The sequence below is a fragment of the Lynx canadensis genome, chromosome C2, assembly GCF_007474595.2.
Source record: "Lynx canadensis isolate LIC74 chromosome C2, mLynCan4.pri.v2, whole genome shotgun sequence".
Taxonomy (NCBI): Eukaryota; Metazoa; Chordata; class Mammalia; order Carnivora; family Felidae; genus Lynx; species Lynx canadensis.
Window position 1 is genome coordinate 112,657,917 of NC_044311.2, and position 8,626 is coordinate 112,666,542.

An 8,626-nucleotide genomic window follows, 5' to 3' on the forward strand; every position below is an offset into this window, starting at 1 on the left:
TTTAAAAATCTCTGGAGGGGAAGCTGGGTGGCTCAGTTGGTTAAGCATCTGACTTTGGCTCAGGTCATGATCTCACCAGCTTGTGAGTTCAAGCCCCATGTCGGGCTCTGTGCTGACAGCTCAGAGCCTGGAGCCCACTTTGGATTCTGTGTCTCCTCCTCTCTCTGCTCCTCCCCCACTCATGCTCTCTCTCTCACTCTCTCCTTCAAAAATAAACAAACATTTAAAAAAATCTCTGGAAAATGGGGTGGCTACCCAAGTGCTCCAGTGGGGTTGGACCATGGAGGTGGTGCCACTGATATACTGGGTGGCGGTTTGCAGGGCTGCTGGGTGATAAGGACCAGCTGAGGGTCTATGACAGGCTTGGAGCTCTGGTGGACAAGCTGGCAGTTGTGCACCCCAACTATAAACAGGAGGAGGAAGAGCGCCTTTACTACTGCCTGGACATGCTCAAGAACATGCTGGCGGCCAGCGCAGGTGGCATGCTTGCTTCCATTCGGTGTCTTCCTGGGCCTCCTGTAGATGCTGCTGATCCTGCACTATGATGAAACCAGCATGAGGTGAAGTATGGCAACATCAGGTTGCCTGACATGGACAATAAGATGCTGATGGACATCAACATGACGCCCATTGCTGCTTTGCTCTGTACACCTGTTCTCATCAGTGGCCATGAGAGGTTTGTGATTTGGGCTCTGTGCCCACATTAACCTGTGAAAACTGAAATGTGTGGACCCAAGGCTCACCTGAGACACCCAGCAAGTCTATAGCTCTTCTACTCTGTCCTAGGACCCCTGACTCCAAGGCCAGGGATTGCTCCCACCTCACATCACCTCATGAGCTTGAACCTGGAACTGTGGCCACTCTGATTTCAGGCAACAGCAGTCTGGGTAGGCTAATGGTGCCAGCATCCCTCCCACTGCCCACTGGTTTTTTGGCACCAAGTGGAGGATATTCCTGGCTGTGGGCATGTATGCCCTCTAAAAGAGAAAGAAAAAAAGATCTGTGGAAATTGTGCTAAGAGCATGCAGCAAGTGAAAAAACATTCATTCAAGAAAATATATTAAAACTTGGTAAGAACAGTGAGAATCTACAGCCTTTGAATCATAACCTGCTCTCTGCCTGTGCCTTCCCAGCTCAGTCTGACAAAAGGTCCACTTCACTCAGGTGCAGCCAAGGACACAGAACTCCCTCCTTATATCTCTCCCACCCACCAGTAGTAGACTATATTACTTCCCACAAGGGCCAGGCCTACAGCCTTTCTCACCTCCTTCCAGCTATGTGTTGTGGAGATTAAATTCTAGGTGAGTGTGATCAAGTTTGTGGATCCCTTCTTCCACCCAGTCCACACTCGTAAGGTAGAGACTCTACCCTAGGTGTGGCATAACAAAAATACCAGGCCCTGATCACCTTGGGACCGAGCTCAGTTGTCAGGCAGTTGTTCCAGACTGGAAGGAGCAAGCTGAGATCAGAGGCTGCTTGCTGTGCCTACCTGGTGACCCATGCTTTTTTCTTTTTTTTTTTAATGTTTATTTTTAAGAGAGAGAGAGAGACAGAGTGCAAGTAGAGAAGGGGCAGAGAGAGGGAGAGAGAGACACAGAACCCGAAGAAGGCTCCAGGCTCTGAACTGCCAGCACAGAGCCCGACATGGGGCTCAAACTTAATAGCCATGAGATTATGACCTGAGCCAAGTCAGACACTTAACTGACTGAGCCACCTGGGCGCCCTCCCCACCCCCCACACTTCCAGTGACCCACTCTTAAAGCTGGGGTATCACATGGAGAGAAGTGGGTCACTATCACTACTCCCATGTCTAGGAGTTGAGTCTTAGAGATTTTACCCAAAAGGGAAGAAAGGCCTTAGGAACAGAGACGTCAAAAGTGTCCCCAAAGAAAGTGACTTTATGGCAAAAGGAGATTAATAGATTGGTGGAATCACTGGTGAAACTTCAGGCCAGCTGGTTTGCCTGGAAAGATGCAGGGTGGGAGAAAGTGGGGAGGAGCCTGCCTCAAGTTAGAACAAGCCTCAAATATTATCCTCAAAAACCATGCTTCAAAGGGACCCAAATTTAATCGCTTATGAATGCGGAACAACTTATTCCCCATAGCATGAAAAAAAAAAGAGAGTTCATGCTATTGCTGGGAGTTAGTGGGGCCTAACAGTGGGATATGATCAAAGAAAGAGATGAAAAGACCTCTGCTAAAATCATGGTCATCCCAAGTGACTGTGAGCATGTTGCATCCTCTGGAGAGCAACAACAAAGGCTTTACACTGCAGAGGAAATGGACTTCATATGCATGCACGTGCGCGCGCGCGCACACACACACACACACACACACACACACACACACACACACATCGACCAACTCACTAAACAAATAAACAAGGATAAAACAAAACCTAAGGATGAATGAACATCCAGAGTTCTAAACTATTTTATCTTAAATGCCCAGTTCCCAACCAAAAAAGTCATGAGACAGGCAAAATGTGTGACCCATACACCAGAAATTAGCAGGCAACACAAACTGCCCATGAGAGCAATCATATATTGGATTTTTTTTTAATGTTTATTTATTTTTGACAGAGAGAGAGAGAGACAGAGCATGAGTGGGGGAGGGGCAGAGAGAGAGGGAGACACAGAATCTGAAGCAGGCTCAAGGCTCTGAGCTGTCAGCACAGAGCCCGACACGGGGCTCGAACTCACGGACCATGAGATCATGACCTGAGCCGAAGTTGGACGCTTAACCGATGGAGCCACCGAGGCGCCCCCATGTATTGGATTTAATAGAAAAAAAACCCTTAAAAATAATCATGATAAATATGTTCACAGAACTAAAGGAAGTAAATATTAACTTTAAGTAAAGGAAGGCATGAATGCCATGTTATGTGAAATAGAGACTGTCAATAAAGAGACACAAAGTGTAAAAAACAATTAAATGGAAATTCTGTAATTGAAAAGTACGACTGAAATAAAAAATTCACTTTGGAAGCTCAACTGTAGATTTAAACTGATGGAAGAATCAGTAGTTTTGAAGTTATATCAACAGAGAGTATGCAATCCAAAGGATGCAGAAAAAAAAGAATGAGGAGATATGCAGAGCCTGAGAGAAATAAAGACAACACTAAATGTCAGCATATGCATGCGGGAGTACCAGGAAAACACATTTCTGATGAAAGACTTGTATAAAGAGCTCCAAGTTGTTTGTTGATAAAAAATCAACAAATAGCAAACAAGCAATCCAATAAAAATTGGGCAAAAGGTCTGAACAAGCACTTTACCAGAGAAGAAATACAGATGGCAAATAAACATATGAAAAGCTGCTCCACATTATTTGTCATTAGGGAACTACAAATTAAAACAATAATGCCATACCTAAAAGAATGGATAAAATTTAAAAAAATAAATAAACCCAACCAATTGCTGGCAAGAATATGGAATGACAAGAACACACACACACATCCTCTCTCTGCTAGCTATCAGGGCCTAGGAGCAATGACATTGCAGAAACAATTAGCATACCTATGGCCCAGATCTTGGTTTCAAATACCATTATTCAGTCAAAGGAACTATAGCTCCTTGGAGAAATAGCAGATTCAGTGACGAGGGCAGGAAATAAATCTACAGGATGAGCTTGGAGCATCCTGTAATGCCAGAAAGTTAAAAAAAAGAAAAAGAAAAGAAAAAAGAAAAAGGCTAAACAACAAACAAAAAAAACCCCACCCTGCATACGCAGTCATGGTGCATGTCAAAGGGACTACTATCAAAGTAGTACTTAATTATATCAAAGTATAAAATAAATATCCATTAATCCATTAATTACATACTGATGTAAATAGATGATTAAACTGATAAGAACAGATACTACACTTGATCTTAGCCAAAAGGCCGAGAAGCGATGTAAATAGATGATTGAATGAATAAATAAACAAACAAACAAATAAATAAAGTGAATAGACAAATCTGTGCAGAAGAATTCCAGTTTATATAGATACTTTGCCCCAGGGAGCTGGACCATTTCTTTTCTCTCTTTAGTTGTGGGCTTGCTGACAAAGAACACAGTAAGAGAAGGTGGAGAAAGAGCAACTTTACCAGGAAGAAACCTGGCAAACACTACTTCAGCCAGATGGTCAAGGTCAACATCAAAAGTTATATAAGTTATGAGGATAGTATTTGCCACTGATAGGATATGATTAAAATGACAATTTTTCTCTGTGGTCTTTCTCCTAAAAAGCTACCTCCGCAGTCTAGTCATGAGAAAAACATCAGAAGAATCCCAATTGAGGGACATTCTACAGAATGCCTGATTAGTACTCCTCAAAACTTACAAAGGACATCAAAAGCAAGGAATGTCTAAGAAACTGTCACAGATAACATATCCTAAGAGAGACCTAAAGAGACATGATGACCAAATATAAAGTGATATGCTGAATGGGATTCTGGAGCAGAAAAACACAGGATTAAACTATGGAAATCTGAATAAAATATGAATTTCACTTCATCATAATGTATCAATATTGGCTCGTTAATAATAACAAAGGTACCATACTAATGTAGGATATTAATGATGTGGGAAAATGGGTGTGTGATATATGGGAATTCTCTATACTGTCTTTATTATTTTCTATAAATCCAAAACTGTTCAAAAAATTTTTAAAAACTTATTAAAAAGTCTTTGAGGTAGGGGCGCCTGGGTGGCTCAGTTAAGTGTCTGACTCTTGATCTTGGCTCATGTTGTGATTTTGCAGTAATGAGATTGAGCCTGCATTGGGCTCCACACTGACAGTACGGAGACTGCTTGGGATTCTCTATGCCCTTCCTGCTCTTTCTCTCTCTCAAAATAAATAAATAAACATAAAAAAAAAAAAGACTTTGAGGTAAAGTTCTTGTTTCTCAGAATGAAGCCAGATAACACTTGAAGGAAAAACAATCACCATTTTTCTGTCTCCAATTATAATAATTGATTCAAATAATTATTGGATGCTAAAACCATTGATGAAAAATTATTAGGGAACAAGAAATGCACATGGTATCAGTATATCACCCTACAGATTAGATTTTAAAAGCAAGGAAATCAGTTATCTTTATCATAGAAAGAGCTGATGAATACTGCCTTGAATGAAGTAATCAGTTAACAAGACAAACTGATGTTATAGGTCTCGTGATGCGAGAAGGAAAAAAACCAGCACATCTGGTGTTGCTGAACTATTTAATTTAAATTAATCATGAGGAAATGTCACAAAAATAGAGATTGTGGGATATTTTACATGATGTCTGATGCAAATATTTTAAAAAATCTTAAATGTCATGAAAGAAACAAAAGCCAGAAGTTTCTTCTAGATTACAGGAAGCTATAGAATGATAATAACCAAAAGTAAATAGTGACATTTAATTGAATTCCTGATGACAAAATAAATTGCTATCAAGGACAATTTGGGGAAAATGGGAAAAATTTTAATGTGAACATTGTATTAGGTGATGTTAAATTTCTTGAGGATAGTAATGATATGACAATGTAGGAAATGTCTTTGTTCTTTTGAGATATATGTTGAATGATATGTGGGTAAACTGTCATAGTGTCATCATATATATGTATATATACATATGTGAATTAAATATATATATGTACACATTTATAGATGGATTACCAGGCAATATGGTAAAATGTTAATTAATAATCTTGGTTTAAAAAATTCATGAGCATTCTCTCAACTTTTCTGTAGGTTTGAAATATTTCAAAATAAATTTAAAGGAAAATGTCACTGATTCACATTTTCTTGAATCTCTGCCCACTTTACAGCTTAGTTTCTTGAATGTTTTCCTCTCTTGCTACTTTTACTTCTCTGAGCTGTGTACAATGTGACTTAGTGGTTAGGAACATGGATTCTGGAGCTAGATAGCCTGTATTTGATCCCTGAACTCCAAATTAATATTTCTGTGGACAAATTGTGCAATTTCTGTGTCCCCCATTTTTTCAGTGGGGTTATAGGAAATTAAAATATAGAAATAAAAGTAAAATATGTAACAAAACACCAAATAGTTAAATGGATACTGGTGAAAAGTTATTTATAAGCTGAAAGAATGTCTGAGAATTAATTTAAAATCAAGTATAAAATGAAAGATGAGGCAAGAGACATGAATGTATTAGTTAATATTTATTAAGCTGCAATAAAAGCATTTTTCCCAAACAAGTTTAACAGTTAGAAGGTCTATTAAATTTTGAAACCAGAAGGGATGGTTAATTCCAGTGACTCTGGGTTTGTTTCTATGTGATTCCCTCAGCTATGTGCTCTTGTGTGTGTTGACTTCGTCTCTAGGCTGGTTTCTCCCTTGATGGCAAAATGGATGTAGACTGTGCCAGATTTCATATCCACACAGCATGGCATTCAGAGGAAGGAAGACTACCTTTTTTGTGGATCTGTTTTAAAATAAAGGAACCATGTATTCCAGAAACTTCTACAAAATTACCTCTTTTGTTTCATTGGACCCAAATACGTCATGTACTCTTCCCTTAACAGACCTCTAGGATTCAGTGTTGATAAGAGTTGGGGGTGGATGGTACAGAAATACATAACAAAACTTGTGGTACCCCTAGGAAAGGGAGAGGGAATCAATGTATGTGAGTCTGACAATTAAAAATATCCTCTAAAGTAGGGAGTGAATAAAAGGAACAACACTCATCTAACTCAGCTATCTGGATTTCTTTTATACTCTTAAAAAGAGTTTAGGACCCTATAGAGCTTTGTTTATGTGTTTATTATTATTGATTGATTAATTCAAAAATAAAAATAACAAACCTATTACATATTAACTTAATTATATTAAAATATATTAAAGGAAATGGTTAGTGAATGGCCAAATGTGTCAGGCACCTTACTAAGTATTAGTGAAAGGAAATCAGTTATGACTAGGTTGATATTCACAGGAAGAATATAGGCTTTTATTTTATTACCCAGTAGTAGTTACAATTGCCTATTTTTTCTTTAAAATGTTGCTGATATCTGTACACTCCTCTACTTTTATTCAGTTTCAGCTCTCATTGTCTAATATATGAATCATTACAGTGAGTCTTATTGTGTCCAGCTTCATTGCATTCAATTGCCAGATTAGTTTTCTGAAAGATACAATCATACTACCCTGTTCTAGGAAGAATTTGCTGTCTGATGCCTCTGAGATAAATTCAGATTCCTTTGGGTGGCATATAAGATTCTCAATAACCTGATGCACTTCCACCTTTATTTCCCATATTCAGGAACAGCTCTGAACAACAACTTTCTTACTCTCTCCGTGGTTCACCTCCTTTATCCCCCATTCCCAAGGCCACGCTTATTTCCATAAACATCGGCTGTGGTCATACTTATTCCTTTTTTCCTGCAAATATCATTTTTAAAATCATTTTTAGGGCACATTTTACTTTTGATACTACATAAGAACTCAGTACACAAAGATACAGGGATCTCCATTTTCTGAACTCCCAAGCAGCATTGATACAAATTCTAGCTTGATCTGAATGACTTGGATGAACTTGAGCAAGCTACTCAGTTTCAAAGTATGAGATTTTTACTGAGAAAAAACATGAAAAATCACGTCTAACCAATATATATGGAAGGTCTAGCTTTGTGCCTAGCAGATAGTATGTTATCAGTAAATTATTTTTTCTTTCATATTTACATATATAAGTGATCAGTAAATCTTTTTTGTTCAGGTATTTAGGTATTTAGAATTTTCACTATTTTCTGCCTAATTTATGCTTTACAGCATCTCCAAATTTTTGTTAATGCTGTGAATATGTCAGTAATTTACATTGGAATCAGTACAGGTTGGTGTAATTGCTAATAACAAGACAAGTAATAATATCAGAGAGAAAAAAAATCATTTAGTTTCATGTATTCAGAATTTCACTTTACTTTTGATGGATGCCTAATCAAACGGCATGAAAATATCCAAATCCATAGGGATTTCAGAATAAATAGCATCTATTTCAAGTATAGATTGATAAATAATCAGTAAACAGATACTTTATTTCAGAGAACTTGAGAGTAAAATTGACAAACACTAAAGATGAAAATATTCTTGATTTGAAAATAGGTATTCCGTGTGAATTAATATTCAAACATAATCTCTTGAATAAACTCAAAATTGAGAATCAAGTATATCCAGTTTACTTCTGACAGGTGGTGTTAAGAAGGGATTAATTCTTGAGAACTTGGAATATGCCAGAGTTTGTAAGATTATGCTTTGAGGTTCCAAAAATTTGTCAATTCCAAATGGAGGCAATCTTTATATATACTGACTTCTATTCCTAGTATTTGTAGAAAATTATAACTCTTTACACTTTGAAACAATTAGTTAATAGTTTGACTAATTTCATTGTGACACAGTTTATGACCTCAAGAATAATTATTCAGTTCATTCCCGCTGGGAGCTAGTCGCTTAGATTTCAAAATACATTGTAGCAGAAATTCTCCTTGCTGAACTTATTTATTTGACTTATACACTATCATGTTTTAGTAATTTAATATTTTATATACAAAGTGATCATTTTCTACTTTCTCAATATTCCATATTTTGAAAAGCATTTTATCAAATTTAAGTTAATTTTCCACAGGGGATGAAATTTTTTTCAGAATG

General features: G+C 37.7%; 1 non-coding gene across 1 annotated transcript; it reads right to left on the minus strand.

Moving 5' to 3' along the window:
• Positions 1-3,709: 3,709 nt before the first annotated feature.
• Positions 3,710-3,895, minus strand: LOC115524399. Its single transcript, XR_003972098.1, has one exon. It is a non-coding gene; the product is annotated as a U2 spliceosomal RNA (small nuclear RNA).
• Positions 3,896-8,626: the final 4,731 nt, after the last annotated feature.